Below are 12,271 nucleotides of genomic sequence, written 5' to 3'. Positions count from 1 at the left end.
CCCACAGTTTGAGAACCTCTGCTTTACATAGATGTAAAATCTGTTTGTGTTTTTATTTCACCAAATATTTAAGTGAATGCTGATTGGAATGATTTGAGTTTTTTTCCCACCATTTCATTTACAAAAGAAGATGGTTCCACACTATCCTTCCAATTCATAGCCAGATTTCACTTGCCTGGGCAGCATCATAATGTTTTGCTTGATGCCAATAATTTGTCCCTTTGGATTAAAAAAAAAAACAAAAACAAAACTGCAACTTCAGAATGATTCTTGCATCATGGTTGTTTGCAAACAGCACGGACCGGAGCCTGTTCAAGTTACCATAGGTGATTTTGAACCATTCACTGCACTTTCATTCGAAATTTTGAAAGAAAAATAAAAAGTTTTGGTGCTAGGATGAGGTAGTTTTACTTGGTTGTATTGAAAATTGGTTCATTTTACAAAACTGCAATGGAAACACTGATGTTTCCATTGGCGTAAACCACCAAGAACACGACGACAGTCACAACCCAGTTCTTTGGAGCGAACCATGATGACGCCTAGTGGGCCGCTCAAACTGCAGACAAAGAAACAACAAGCATGGCAGTATCTTCCACTTTCTAGTACGCTCTTCTAGGTTGTGTAACCCCAACTGTTGATGACGCATGCTTGGTTCACAAAACGGTTTTGAACGGGCATCAACTCTCAACCAAACACTCAGCGTTCAGAGGTTCTTTAACCTGTTCTAGAATGACTCTTTAATCTGTGAAAATTAGGGCTGAAATGATTAAACGTGATAAATCAATTTGTAAAATTATCGTCAGTCAATTTAATAATCAGTTCATTATTAACTGAAGTGCCACCTGCTGAAAGAACAATACAGTAAGAGCAATACCTAAGCCAAAAATTGTGAAAAAAATATACATTTTGCACTTAAAATAAAACAAAAAAATATTTTTTGTAAATATGTTCTGTGGTATAGTTTTAGCTTCACATGTGTTAAATTGTGCAAAAAATCCCCCAAAACTTCCTATCAAGCATCCTTTGCTATTAAATTATTAACTGTCCAATTCCAAAAAATAGTCAATCGATGTTTAAATGCTAAGTTGATTAGAAACTGCTTTCTTTCAATTTTCGCATTTTGTTATATTAAGAATTTTTTTTGCTATATGCATCCTTTGCAACAAATGGTCATGTGTACACTAAAGGAATGCTATGTTTTTACATTTTAGGGAATAATATGTGTATTTTCTTATTTGAAAAAAGAATGAAATTATATGTTTAATAGCCTCTTTCAATGTATTTCTAATATTGTAAAAAAGCTAATGAAAAATCTGCAGAATGTGCCAAATTTTGTATCCGTTTGGAACAAAGTAGTGATTTATAATCCAAAAATAAAGGTAATCTCAGATTTTTAAGAAAAAAATGTGTGTTACGATGACAGTTATTGATTTTTGAACACACAGACACTCATTTTTACATGACATGTAAACAAAAGTATATTTTTAAATGGGAACCCAGCAGAAAAGGCTTGGAGTGGAGCTGAATAAATCTGGGCTCAGGCAGAGCTGCTGGTACTGATAGAGGGGTGGGGATCCCACACCATCTCTGTGACCTTCTGTCCCACAATCCATCAGGGCGTCAGAGGCTTCATGGCCCCATGCCAGGATGACAAATCTGCCTGTCAGCTGAACACAGTCCAGCATGACAACCTGACATTTTACGCGCTCAGATTATCTTTCAAACCTCGACACTTGGAAGAAGACGTGACATTCACTACCGAGTACAGATTTAGAGGTACCAAGAAGGGACTTTTTTTTTATACATGTTTACTAAAATTGTTAAGCACTGTCAAATTTATTTAAGAAATTTTTCAGCAAAATATATTCCTTTTGTGGAAGAGAATCAAGTGTGGCCATGTACAATATCTGTTAAATATGAAAAGAATGAAAAGGGTATTATCTTTTCACAAATAAACTATAAGAAGAAATGACAAGAGTAATTTGAGAAACATAACATGACTTTTTGCCTGCAGAATGTAATATTATCTCTTAACAAGGATTCTGTATAGTCTTTATTGGCTTAACATAATCATAGACATAACATAAAGTTTGTAGGAGAAAAATGTTTTTAAAATGTTTACTTGTATTTTAAACTTTTTAGTAAAAGAAGCTGACAGCCTAGACAGCTGTCAGCTTCTACAGCATATAGCAAAAAAAATTCTTAATATAACAAAATGCGAAAATTGAAAGAAAGCAGTTTCTAATGTACACTTTCAGTTATCTTTTCTTTTTAAAGGTTTTATTGGCTCTAGTGGCCTTTATTTGAAAGTAGTTCGACAGGAAAGAGGGCAGTCAGAGAGGGGAAGACATGCAGCAAATGTCACCAGGCTGGGAATTGAACTCGCGACTACCGCCACGAGGACCAACGCCTCAATACGTGGGTCATGCTTTGCCCTTGTGTCACCACAGCTTACTTTCAGTTATCTTTTTATGCTTAAGTAACTGCACGGTTTACAACTGCAGAGTTTAAAAAAAACACTTAAAATATGGAACAATAATAATTTTTTTAAATCACTACAGAATGCCTCTGAATTTGGACAGACTCTCATTCAAGTTGAAAGCTACACAAGCTAACTATTCCTCAAGCTACAGACACACATAGACTATTTTCACATAATAGGTTTCATGCTCAATTACCAATTATGTTTTCGCCTGGATGTACAAGCTATTCATTAAATGCGACCACAATCAGACTTATTTGTGAATGACTTGTGACCCCAAAGCAACCCTGATGTGCAGCTAAAAAACATGAAGTTGAAAGCTACACAAGCTAATGTCGACCTGTGGACAAGTGAAGAATTATTCAAGCTAACATCCCAAAATAAGCTAACTGCTATTCATAATCCATCCTACACCATTTAATTCCATTATATCACCAAGCTTAAAGCTAATCAATCTAACTGTAGCTAAGCATAACTATGAAATGCTACTAACATTTCATTATTAATAGAAAAAGAGGCTGATGACAACAATTATTCATGCTTATAGCTAAGCTAAAAGGTTATCAAGCTAACTGCTAATTAAAATCAACAGTTAATAAATCAAAACTATTGGGCTAACTGCCACAGTTATTCGTGACAATTGCCCATCGTCTCTTACAAAACCAAAACAGATTTTTAAAAAAGTTTTTAATCAAAATCTGAAAAAATAACTAGCTTCAGACTATGCTTCCTATCTTTCTGCATTTTCCATATTTAGAGAAAATATCACCTCATTCTACAAAAGTATTTTTTTCCAAACTTGTAAGAGGGAATTAATTTTGTACTAAAATTGTTTAATTTTGTCAGCCTTTGTAAAGTATTTTATGAAGTACACATTTAGAAAATAGTTTTTTGCGGCTATAGGTGAGTTTTATTTTGTAGCAATAGGTCTTTGAATAGAAAACATATGCTGACTCCTGGGGCATTCCTTACATCCTGTGTATTGAAAATTTGTGCCATAAATCCAAAAACTTGGGGGAAAAATCTTTATGGGTATTTTTGTCCTTCTGGGCTTGGCCAATATTTTACACCCATTCAGAGCCCATAAATATTTGGGCTGAAAGCAGCTATTGATTTTTAGTTATTGGACTTGGCCACTAAACCCTCAAGATCCTAATCCAAATGAGTATCTTTGGGATATTGTGGACAAACATTTCCATTTCATTAGGTTCTTTATAATTTCTAGGGACTTAATGTTCTGCTGCCGACTGCCAGAAACAGCATAACTGCAAACCGTGACAAGTTACAGCTGTTTCAATGGTGAAAAAATGAAACTTGCTTCATTTCCCAAAAAAAGTACCAAGCATTATGTTTTAAATGTGGATGTAAAACCTCAAACCAAACAGGCAGCTTGAATGTTTTGACATCTGTATCTCAGTGTAAATGATCGCACAGAGCGTCAATTAGCATAATAAACCAATTACATCAAATGTTACAGATCGAAACGTCGTTATTGTGCCAATCTTCTCGTTTTATTCTGCAAATGAGATTCTCTTCACTGTAATGATGCTGTGTGAAAGGACAACAAAACTTCTGACTCTTTTTATTGAGTCTATTGTTCCTCATTTTTCTTTTGCTGACAGTTTTCTGCTTCTTGTCACTTTTTCTCCCTCCTTCTTACTATCTTAGTGACACAGGAAGTACCTTTCCTTTGAATGAAGTGACAGCTTCTGCTTTTGTTCAGGCAGATTTAGTTCTAATCCATTATCCTGAAAGCTTCAAACTCTAACTTGATGGGTGGAGGGTGGCAGGAACCTTGGAAACTTTTTTTCTTCATTATATGTTGACAGTTTGCTTCTGATGAAGTGTATGAATAAACTGCATTGTAGATTACAAGACAAAGTCCAATTCTTCAGTTTAGCCACAATTATACAATAGCGTGTGGTTAATCAGTTCCCATTCTGGGAATTCATCTTAAATGAATGCAAATATTAAAGAGAAGACTGTATTTCCAAACAGTTACGCCGACCATCAGAGGCGGATAATTAATGTGCGAATTACACAGATAATTAGACTAATTAACCTCCTTTAACCCCGGCAGCGATCATAACGTCCATCAATATAAATTAATGGTGAGAACAGCTTAAAATCCACAAACTAGAAGTTTAAATTATAGTAAAAACCCCAACAATGAATCTATATTTACAGTAACTATGCACAAAGACCGCGCAGTGTAAACAAACCCTGAATAAAATGTGGTGTTGTGAAGTTTCTTTTAGAGGTATACATCAGTTTTAAATATCCAGTTGTGTTTTTTTGTTGTTTTTTTTGTTCTTGTTGTAGAACAGTGAGGTTCATGTCGTCTACCTGTTAGTCATGTTCAGCCTCTGGCTTTAGGTGCTTCACTGTGAACTTTAGACCCTCATAGGTTCATTAAGGCAGAAGTTCTTCAGCAACGACCTTTGTGACCCTTCTTTTCATTAATAAGGGTATTTGTCCCGAGACCTTAGAGCGAACTTTGGAAATGTCGCAAAAAAGAAAATGTGAATTAGACATGTTTCCGTTTACTGATTTCAACATAGAATACATGTCATGCAGTCACACATCAAGCAGTGTGACCAGGATGAAAATTATGCTTTAATTGGTTTCATACAATATTCTAACTTTCAGTGAAATAAAATCTGTATTGGCTCTAAGACTCACAAATGAATAGATATCACGTTTTGCAATAATTTCATTCAAATAAATGGCAGTTGTTTTAGTGGTTTGATCATGTAGAGAAGATCTAGCTGTGATTGGCAGATTTTACCACCTCCGAGTCGTGTTAGCAGGTAGTTAAGCACCATGTTTCTGTGTCCAGCAGCTCACTGCAGCGCTCCAAATGTGGTAATCTGACATTCACACCTACTTCAGAGTGACTGCGTAGGCACTGCAGCCGGTGAATAAACAACCTCTCTTTAAAACTCTGTTCATTCGCTCCTATCAGGTGGAGGCGTGGATGCCCTACCATCCTCCCCTTTTCTGAAACTGTTCCACCATCGTGTCTCTTTTTCTTTTTACGCTTGGCTTACCACCTTTGAGTGCCGCCAGTCTCAACAAAAATGAATATGTTTGTGTTCTTACAGAGAAGCAGGATGGAAGGAAAAGTTCATTGCAGGTGTTGATGTTTTCTTGGATGAAGATCATGAAAATACCACAGCAGTTTTAACACTTCACAGCAGAAACCAAGTGTTTTTGTCTAGTTTCTAGTGCAAATAGCTTAAAATACTTAAAATGAGACAAAACTAACTTAAAAATAACTTTTCATCAACATATAAGAGCTTGTTTTAGGTAGCTTAATATTGATTTTAAAAAATATGTACTAGTTCCACTGGTAGATTATTTTACTTAGAATAAGACATTTTGCCCATTTTAATGGTGAAAAGTTTCATCAATATTAAGGAATTATCCACTTAAAACAAGTTGTTATAGCTAGTGGAAAAGTTACTTGTAAGTTATTTAACTTTTATTTTAAGTGCACTAAGACATCTGTACTAGAAACTAGACCAGAAATATTTGGTAAGAGTTTGCGTTTTGCCATTCTCCCCTTTTCTGAAACTGTTCCACCATCTTGTCTCTTTTTATGCTTGCCTTCCCACCTTTGAGTGCCTCCAGTCTCAACAAACATGGATAAGTCTGTGTTCTTACACAGAAGCAGGAAGGAAGAAAAATTCATTGCAGATGTTTTTAATGTTTTCTTGGACGGAGATGATAAAAATCCCACATCAATCTGTTTTTACAGTATATGCCTGTTCTTTTTCGCCTTTGCACTCAGTTTGAGGAATTCTTGGATCATTTAGGTCTTCATTTTGCTGCTGTTAGCAGGTGGAGCATATGAGGCAGTAAGGCTATTTTGTCTGCAGATGTGATGAGATGGAAGCGGGAAGGATATGAGTGAGTTTGACAGGAGCCAGACTGTGGTGACTGGATGACTGCAGCTCTAGACGGTGTTCCTGGTCTGCAGTGTCAGTATCTATCAGAAGTGGTCCAAGGAGGGAACTGACAATGTTGTCAAGGGTGGACTAAGGCTTGCTGATCCACACGAGGAGTGAAAGCTGGCCCACACTGCAAAAACATAAAATCTTACAAAGTATTTTTGGTCTATTTTCTTGTCCAAATATGTTTTTACCCTTGAAATAAGCCAAATCTAACTTTCAAATAACTTTTCAGCAAGCCACAGGAGCTTGTTTTATGTGAAAAAACTTCTTAATATTGATTTAAAAACACTATTTCCACTGGCACATTATTTCACTTATAACACAGGAAAATGTGTTGTTTCAAGTGAAATAATCTGCCATGGGAAGTCATACTTTTTAATTAGAAATAAGGAATTGTATACTACAAACACGATTCTATGTCTTACTGAAAGGTTACTTTTCAGTTGGTTTTGTCTTATTTAAAGTGTAACAAGATATCTGAACTAGAAACTACAAAATTATTTGGTAAGATTTTGTGTTTTTGCAGTTCATGTAGTTTAAAAGTCTCAATACTGGGTATGTAAGTACGCACTCTGAACTGAGCAATGGAAGAAGGTGAAGTTTTATTTAAACTACCTCCTGGTTTTCTGTCACTGGAAGCCATTTCCACATTTTTAGTGTTTTCATTGTATTTTTTGCCCTTCTATTTGTTTTTAGCTTTTTTGTGGCTATTCATCAACATGGAAAACATCTTCAACACACATGGAAACAAAATAGTTTATAGGTAGAAACCGGAAGTAGGCTGATGCAAAATGAGGTTAAGTGCTAGCAAAGAGTTTGGTTTGTCTCCAAAGAATTTCATTCACAAGTTTTAGATAAATGAAGCCTTATGTAGTCATTGCTTCCTATTTTTTTTAAATGAAGGTGTTTTAAAATGAACACATGCACACAAGAAACAATGTTGATGGCATTGCATGTGTAGTCGTGCCCAGCCTTTTGTCAGGAGGGGAGAGTGTTTAACAAATGACTGCCAACCCAGGGACACAGGGGCCAGGACCTCTGCTGGAGAGTCGGCCAACAATAAATCTCAAAAATCAATATGACAGGGCTTGGGGTAATCAGTATCAATGATTCTAAACTGGGATAAGTCCCTCGAGGAGAAGAATGATAAAACTGGTTGAGCTTGGAGCCTGAAAAACATCCTGAGGATATGAAGGATGGAAAAGAGGAAGAAAATGAGGAGAAAGTGGGGATTGAGGGAGGGGATTATTGATGATTTTTACCCAGAAGGCACTGCAGCAATGTTAGAATCCCTGTTTTGTCTTCTGTCACTTTTGCACTTTTCACTTTGCCCATCATATATTTTATTCTCCATCCTACAACTGCCCTCTTCACTGTTACCCACTTGAATTCCTAAAGATTTTTAGTTTTTGCTTTCTGTATAGTGTCTTCAAAACCTAAAACTTTAAACTTTTGACCATTTTCATTGCACTATCCCAATTTTTACACTGCTTATTGTTTTGGAAAAAGACTATAACCAATCACTGTCAGGTGAAATCACTCAATCAGGTTTATTAATATATTGTGCACAATACAGGGAGCTTGTAGGACAATCAATAGCAAAACCAAACTAATATTTCCTTTAACATGTCTCTTCTGCACAACCTGCCATTTGTAAGGCAAATTAAAATCTAATTTCTCACTGCAATTTTTCAGAGGCAACCTCCGATAAAGATGAGTAAACTCTGCTGTTTTAAAGCTACAGACATTCCTCCATTGTGTACCACATGGTGATGATGTCATTTCCATGACTGTGTTTGTGACTCTGTTTATTTGTTTGGACTGGTCAAATAAACAGAACATGCAATCAATGGAATGGAAATACAGAAAATATTAGTGGTTTTAAAACTTTTTAAAATTGCTTTTAATGGTCTCTCAAGGCCAAACTATAAACAAGTAAGAAAACTATATGGGTTTTTGAGACCAAACTTTAAAAACTCTGTTACTAAAGATGACCTTTAGTCTCTAAAAGTAATACTAAAAAATAAAAACATATCTTTGAATTATATGAAGGAGGAAGTTAATAATAAACAGGGCTTGTAACCAGTGAAAAAAAATTGATAGCTTGCTAACCAGATGGCCTGTTGGCGTTTTAGACAGTCTTGTGTTACTTGGAGATGTTTGCTGATTTCATGCGCAGTAGCTGCTACTCTGCCCTTTACTGAAGACGGTATTTAATCCAGCACCTCTCCTGGCACTGGATGGAAATCCGTTAAAAGCTACTCTGTCATGCTGGAAACAGCTGGGCTCCTCCGTGGGTAAATGTCAACAAATAACATTCTGTCAGCGTTTTATACATGTATCTGCCTGGGAGTATCCTCCTCTTCCTCTGACTTGGCTGCATCGTTTCTGGCTTCTCCCTCCTGATGAATTTTTCGCCCAGATAACTCACTAATACCATCATGCTTTCTGCATCTAGTACACTGCCAAATAATGTCTTTTCTTGCCATTTTATTCCCTCCAGATAAATGTCATGAATCTGCATTTACATGACTCAAAGAGATGCACAGCTTTAAGTGACGGTGGAGGGTGAAGATACACAATTTGTCTTTTGTCCTTTCAACTTGATTTCAAATATGTATTTCTCTGCTTTTTTACGTCTGAAAGGTCAATAGTTAGGATTCCAATCTTTTTATGTTCTTTACTGGATATCAGCCTCTTCCGCTAAAGTCCTGAACTTTTCTTGAGTATAAGAATAACAAAACTTTAAGGATGAAATTCAAAAGAGAGCCTGTATTACATTTAATATGCAAGAAATTATGCAGACATGAGATGTTGATCTGTATCTCTTTTGGACCAGAACAACAGAGGATATTTGTTTCCAGTTCAAAGGGCTTCAGGATATTTGATGTTTTCATGCCTTTGAGAGAAATGAAGCCCCACATGAGGAAGAAACAATATTCAAAAGAAACTGTTATTCTTCAAGTCATTTGTTTTGAAATACTGGTCAAAAGATAAATCTATGAGAAAATATTTCACTTATTGTTTTAATCAGAGAAATAATAATAATAATAATAATAAAAACATGTTTGTTCATTGTTTTTCCAGATTTTTAATTTGTAATTTTTTTTTTTTTTTTCAAATTTGTACCAAGTGTGGTGCAGACAGTGTTAGTAGTTAATTGTTTGTTTAGGATACAAATGCACCTCAAAGCTATGTACAAAAGCAAAAGAGATCAAACATGGGCTTTCCATCTCTTCTAAACTTTACATATGATGGAAAGAAAAATTGCATCCAAACTATTTGGACTATTTTTGAGTTATTTTCACTGGGTAATAAATACTTTTGAAATATCAGATAGTTTTGATTGTGTCTTTTTCATGTTGGTAGTCTGGTTACATAATGGTCGTTTTTATGTGCAGTTCCATCTTAATCTTACATAAACCTTACACAAACATGAACACAGTAATCGAGTTTTAACTTTACACTGTATATCCCATTTAATATACGCCTATTCTAGTACTGGTCTAGACTACAGGTGTCAAACTCTAGTCCTGGAGGACCACTGCCCTGCAACTTTTAGATGTGCCTCTGCTGCACCACACCTGAATAGAATAATTAGGTCATTAGCAAGGCTCTGGAGAACTTTATACACAAGAAGGAGGTAATTATTCCATTTCATTCCACTGTTTTGTACCTGTGGCATATCTAAAAACTGCAGGACAGCGGCCCTTGAGAACTGGAGTTTGACACCCCTAATCTAGACTTACTTAGTTTTACTTTTAGTGGTCCTCGCTAAGAACATCACATCTGCTTGTTTTAGCCAATCCATCCATCTGGTTTGAAAAGATCTGGGTAGGATTGTTGGTTTGTTTGCAGGTGTTGTAGGTGTGAAGGGCTTGGATTGTAGTAAAGTAGGAAGCAGCCTGGATGGTTCAGCAGAGATGAGGATGGAGTCCTTTCTCTGGATCAGAGGTTTTTCTGCATGAAGCAGAGAGGTTTTTAAACTTCTTTGAATCATTACCTGAATTTGATGCACTGCTTTTATAACTAAGATCAATTGGAATGTATTTATGATTGAATTGAAAGCTGCCTAATGTCTAATGTGATATAAATAAGCTCAATTGAACTGAAATATTTTAAGAGGGACAAGAAGACAATGAATAAATGGAAACTGGAAACATCTAAAGTTAGAGAAATTTCTCAAAAAAACAAAACATAAAATATTCCAAAATGTAAAACTTGCAGACGCTGGAGAGTCTTGTAATAAGTTTTTGCGCTCTGTGTATCAACCATTAAGCCATAAACTATGTATCCTGCAGCTATGGTGCACATCAATGCCTAGTAATGTACATGGATTCTAGTATCCCTGCACAGCAAAATTACACATGTTTAACGGGAACGATCAACCTCTCAGTGTGCAATAAAACAGCAGCAAGCAATGGCAGTTTGGAGCATGTAATGGCTGCAGTGGTGCTTTGTGGTTTCTGTTATTGGCATTAACAAGTGGTCAAAGTGGGAGATGGTGGATATACTGGACATTTTTGCCTTGGATCTGGTCGGTTTACATGGACCAGATCCACTTTGTGCTTCATACCAAAGAGACATGAAAATGTCAGGGAGGTCGAGGACAGAGGAGTAAATCTGAAAGGTCACCAGTAAAGGAAGACTGAACCCACCTGTATACTGAACTATAGAAGCCAACTCTCTAATAATTGTCCGCTGTTACTAGGGCAGGACTGGGAATGTTGAGGGATTAGGAGGAGCATCAGATAGAACAGGGGGAAATCAAGAAGTTTCTTCATTTCTTCTTTTTTTCCTGAGTCTCTTTCCACTGTGCTCATCATTTCATTTTGCAGCCTCCCCTCATTATCGTTTTAGCCCTTGGCTTTTCTCATCACGCCTATCTCAGTTCCTATATTTTTTTCTGTCGCCGTCTATTCAGAGCAGATTAGCAGAGATCAAATTACCAGCCATTGCTGACTCATGCCACTGTGACTCAAACGTAACGATCTTCAAGAAGAGCTTTGAAGTGAGTTTTGTGTCACATCTTTTTGTTAATCTGAGCCGTATTTGAGGTGGATCTTTGGTTTTGTTTAGATTTTTTTTTTCTTTTAATCTTATTTTAAAAAAGAAAAGGCAAATCCTTTCATGGACAGATATGTCATCATGAATAACGGGTAAATTGAAAACTCAGGAGGTGTGACATGCTGACATGAAGTTATCAAACAAAAAAATCTCAGCTTCCGGTCAATCTTATTAGCCATGTGAGACATTAATAACATTTTTCTCTGAGTGCACTTTCTTTTTATCTTTTTCTTGCTACACTTATACCAGTGAGTGACGGAGGATTCCTTGTAGATGCATTAGACAGCATTACCAGCACTTGATGGACTTTGGTACTTATACCCTGTCCATATAAAATTAAGCATGCATCCAAGTGTGTTTGGAATTATAATTATTACTAGAAACAAGCTTAAGAGCATGGGAATTAAATAAATGAATACACACAGATGGATGCTCAGACTTGCTCTCAGGGCGCTCACTCACAATGTGTTCATTAAGCCAGCCAGCAAAGCTCTCTCTGCAGAGCAGTGGCACAGTGTTCAGCTTTGATACTGCAGGTAATAAGTCATCAGAGCTTGGAGAGCTGAAGAACGAAGGAAATGTTTATTATACCTGTCCTCACAGACAGGAGTCTCATAAACACGTTACAGATGTGCAGTAGGTGCCTTTTCTGTGTGGATCAGTTGTTGTTTAAGGCCTTCCTGGCCCAAATATAAATATAAGATATTGTTTTTCTTATATGATTTTAAAGTGCTATAATAGAACTTTTCAGGTATGGGTCGCTGGA

At 36.2% G+C, this 12,271-nt stretch overlaps 1 long non-coding RNA gene across 1 annotated transcript in view; it reads left to right on the top strand.

The window, feature by feature from the left end:
- Window positions 1-122: 122 nt before the first annotated feature.
- The window catches only part of LOC106957521 (uncharacterized), an 18,740-nt gene continuing 6,591 nt past the window's right edge, over window positions 123-12,271 (top strand). Inside the window, exons 1-2 of the long non-coding RNA XR_001426964.1 lie at window positions 123-133; window positions 5,454-5,455. This is a non-coding gene — a long non-coding RNA (uncharacterized LOC106957521). The remainder of the gene's footprint in view (window positions 134-5,453; window positions 5,456-12,271) is intronic.

The sequence above is a fragment of the Poecilia latipinna genome, unplaced genomic scaffold, assembly GCF_001443285.1.
Source record: "Poecilia latipinna isolate Pla-1442-1.1 unplaced genomic scaffold, P_latipinna-1.0 Scaffold911, whole genome shotgun sequence".
Taxonomy (NCBI): Eukaryota; Metazoa; Chordata; class Actinopteri; order Cyprinodontiformes; family Poeciliidae; genus Poecilia; species Poecilia latipinna.
The sequence above is the reverse complement of the archived record's forward strand: the minus strand, read 5'-3'. Positions and strand labels throughout refer to the sequence as shown.